We start from the raw sequence: 4,195 nt of genomic DNA, 5'->3' as shown, positions 1-4,195 counted from the left end.
AATTGACTTGCTAAAAACAATAAATTTCATTAGTATTTAACATTCTTCCTATAAGTAATTTAGAGATGTAGTTAAGTAAAATGACTCATCTCATTTTAATCAAGTATCAAAGATTCAAACGTTATTTTAGACATAGAAAAACTTTGAAATTTCCGAGGAGTTATTCCATCTATTAAAGTATCTATAAATTAGTATGTATTAGTTCATAACAAAGAGAAAGATTCACAAGTCCATTAAATCCCTTAATTTAAACTTACTCGTAAAGTAATTAACATCACCTTTTGATCATAAAAAGAAGATAATTTCATCACTGAGCATTGATTCGGTATTAAGTTCCAGTTTGAGTGTTTCTGCTGATCTGTCGCCATTTGAAAAAGTACTATTTGTCATTATTTGTAAAATTAAGATTTAATTATTTTATTATTTTTTATAATTTTACTAAATTTTTAATTAAATTTCTATATTTTTTTAATTAAATCTTTACACTACTTTTAATTTTATAATTAAATTTTTTAATTTCTAATATAAAATAATGCTAGAATTAATTGAATATTTTTTCACAAATTAAATGTATCTATAATTAAGAATTTAATTAGATCCTAAATTATATATTTTTATAATATATATAATATAAACAAAAGTATCATTGGTATGAATGCAAGGTGTCCATTTCAATGACATGGTATGGTATTTGTGCTTACAGAGACAAATGGAGATGGAAGCTAAGTAGCAAACAATGGAGTGAGACATTTCAAAGAAACCCACTTCATAGTTTCATTTCACATTCAAATGCTTCATGCAACCATGGTCCCCTTCTATTAATTATTCTTCCACTTAATTAGTGATATTTTTATTTCTTTCTCTTTTTGTCATCATGGCTAAATATGGTGTCAAATATATTATTTTTTACTTTTCTTAATTATGATATATATAAAGTTTGAGTCTTTGAGTAGTTTTGAAAGAATCATGCCGGAGTCCCAGTTTTTGAGTAGTATTAATAATAAAACATTTTTTTCTCTCTATAGTGAATATGTAAAATGGTTTTTCCATTCTTCATCAACTCCTTATTTGATCTTTATTTATTCTTTTCTCTTTTTATATTAACAGGCCTTGTTAGGTTTAGTTAAAAAAAAAAGTTTTACCTTCATGTAAACAAGTTTTACATTTGTATTTATTTACCTATTGTTAGGTTAGTAAAACTTTCACACTTAACCATGTAAATGGTCATCTTAAAAAATAAATGTGATTAAATAATTATATAAATTATTTATTAATTAGTGCATTAAAATTAATAAAAAATGTTTTTATGGGAGAACAAAGAAGATTAGTGCCATTTTTTTTTTCTGAACAGAAGACATTAGTGATGTTTTGTTTGTTCAGTGTTCCTTTAGATCCAAATTAACTTCATCAAGGCCCAGCTAAATGGACTCCTGCAGCTTGCATTTAGAATCCTATCCATATCCAATACCACCAAAAATTCATCCAAATTGGCAAAAATAATGGTGATAAAATTTCCTAATAATGAACTAGTCTTTTTTTCTATTAGATTGAGAGATACTATAGACAACTAAAAAATGTGTAAAAAACATGCATAATTTTTTTTTATATATAAATAACAAACAAAATAGCGATAATTTATGTAAATTAATTTATCCATTTTACAATGTTTATTTCAACAATTGTTAAAAGATATCGCAAATTCGTTTACTAGAACATTAAAGAACGACAATTAATTAAGTGCCATAAATCTATTTTGTATCTGTTTGAAATCACTGCAAAATATCAATAAAATCGCCACTAAAAATCAAATTCTCCTTGTAATAAAGTCACGAAAATAAAAATAAAAACACAAATAACTCGTTGTTAGTTAATGACAATGTTAATTTCAATAGAAGATAGTTAGCTTGTGAAGCAAGACACAATATCTTAGTGTGTCTTAGTGTATCTATTAATATATAATAAGTAACTAGTGCATGCTTATTTGCTTGACAAGTGTATAAGTCAATTACATGATAAATATCCAATCTTTTTGGTTGACAAGTGTCATGATGAGAGATAAAGTGAATAGGTAAATAAGACTTTACACTTTAGATGATTTTAAAGTATTCAAAATATTCAAATTCAAACATTGACTCAAAGTATCTTCATTCAATTTAAACAGGTTCTTCAGCCCCTGTACCAAGCTTTCATTTCATAAAAGAAACCTATTATAAACATATGTTGGCCATCAAATTGCTTCCATACCTGTAAAAAATGGAAAAACAATATAATTTAATTATGGATGTTAATCCCAGAAAACTATAATGGTATTTCAAAATGTATATTGTTAGGATATGGGAGGTTCCAAATAAATACATTAAGAGAGAAATAGATTCGATTGAAATGATTCTACAAGATATCAAGGTATCATTTAATATGGTAATTTATTTATTATGCATGCTATTTCTTTTTTTACTTTGAGTGGTGGTATTCCAAAGTCAATAAATATATAATATTTATTTTGTTCATTGTTTGTGATGTTAAAACAGAATGGTAAAATATTCTTGCACTATTTTGAGGGAGTTAGTGAAAAAATGAAGTGGTGTCATTATTGAGTTTCAGATGTATACAATGACTAATTTTGTAGTCTTCGACAACAAGACGAAGAAAAAAAATGGTGTGAGTAGAATGGTGTTGACATTCTCTCAAAAAATTCTGGTGAATCATATTCAGAATCCTAGCTTTCCTTTTATGTTTTCTGCCTTAAGTCCTTTGTGGATCTACTAACGACCGACAAAATACAAGATTTTGATATGTTTAGTTAGTTTACTATATTTTTTTCTTAAACACTGCATGTTATGGTAATATAAACTATTTTCACATAATATCATATTAATTATTTCATTTGTAGATCTGATTAGCAAGGTTGTTGGCAAAAAAGATCCTAGAGATCTGATAACTAACAAAGGGAGGAAAACTAAGCGGTTGGTCACCATTCTTTAGGACCTTGAGTATATATATATCATTATTTTTTATGCATTAGTGTCTTATTAATTCTTATCTTGGGTACTTGATATATGCATGTGCTCACTAAACTCATTTTAGTCAATATTGGTCATTCATGATTGCCTATAAATAAACTATAATAAAATTTTTTGAAAGAACCCAATAGCGAAAATAACAGAAATATCGAAGATAAGAATAATATGAAGGCACTCACAAAATAATATGACAGCAACTATTAACAAACAAATATATCAAGTAAAGCAACAACAAGAACACACTGTATTTTAACGTGAAAAATCTCCCTCAATGTATGAGTTAAAAACCACGAGTCGTTCAAACCAATAAAATAGTTCCACTATAATCAAATATGAAATACAAGAAAGTCTCAAACAAAGCACAAATCGAACATACAATTAGCCAAAACACCAAAGCTTACAAATGAGTAACAAGATGAAAAATACCTAAAATTAGAGTTGTTATTCGAAACTAGTTTCTCCCACTATAAACCTTCAATCAACATCTCCACCGTTCAGAATGAAAAAAAAGATGGGATGAACTTGCAGTCCAAATTTTTGACCGATCTAAATGTGAACAAATGAAAAAATACTGTTTAAAATCAGTTACTCTGCATAAAAATTATAACACCCTACCATACAAAGTCTTATGCTTAAGTCATAATTCAGAGATGGCAAGGTATTACGACCTCTAAAACAAAAATTTAGTACGTATAGTAGTATGAATAATTGATTATAACTAGGAGCCTTTGTAGAAAAAGGGGGTAAACAAAAACCGTAACTCGAACGCGCAACACTCCGATCGATAACGTAACGAACCGGGATAAGCTAACGCGAGATTATATATATAAAGAGTGTCAAAAACAAGAATATCAAGACTCAAAATCCGGCTGCGAAGAGAATCGGTCCGAGCATAGCAATATATACATATGATAAAATAAGGAAACCCCAAAGGAAACCCAAAGGGACACAAATACAGAAAACCTATTCTCCAAAAATCCCCTCTAGAAGGAGTCATCACAGTTTGTATTATTTAATGGAGATAAAAGTATCTAAACAAGATATATAACCCAAAACAGAGTCCCGAGAACAAAGGATCTTCGCTAATCCAGAAGTCTCCAGCATGCCTCAACGAGAAGCCTCGCGTCCTGCATCTGAAAACCACAAAATCCGCATGGGTGAGAACCAGAGGTCCC

Source organism: Arachis ipaensis, chromosome B07 (assembly GCF_000816755.2).
Source record: "Arachis ipaensis cultivar K30076 chromosome B07, Araip1.1, whole genome shotgun sequence".
Classification (NCBI taxonomy): domain Eukaryota; kingdom Viridiplantae; phylum Streptophyta; class Magnoliopsida; order Fabales; family Fabaceae; genus Arachis; species Arachis ipaensis.
The sequence above is the reverse complement of the archived record's forward strand: the minus strand, read 5'-3'. Positions refer to the sequence as shown.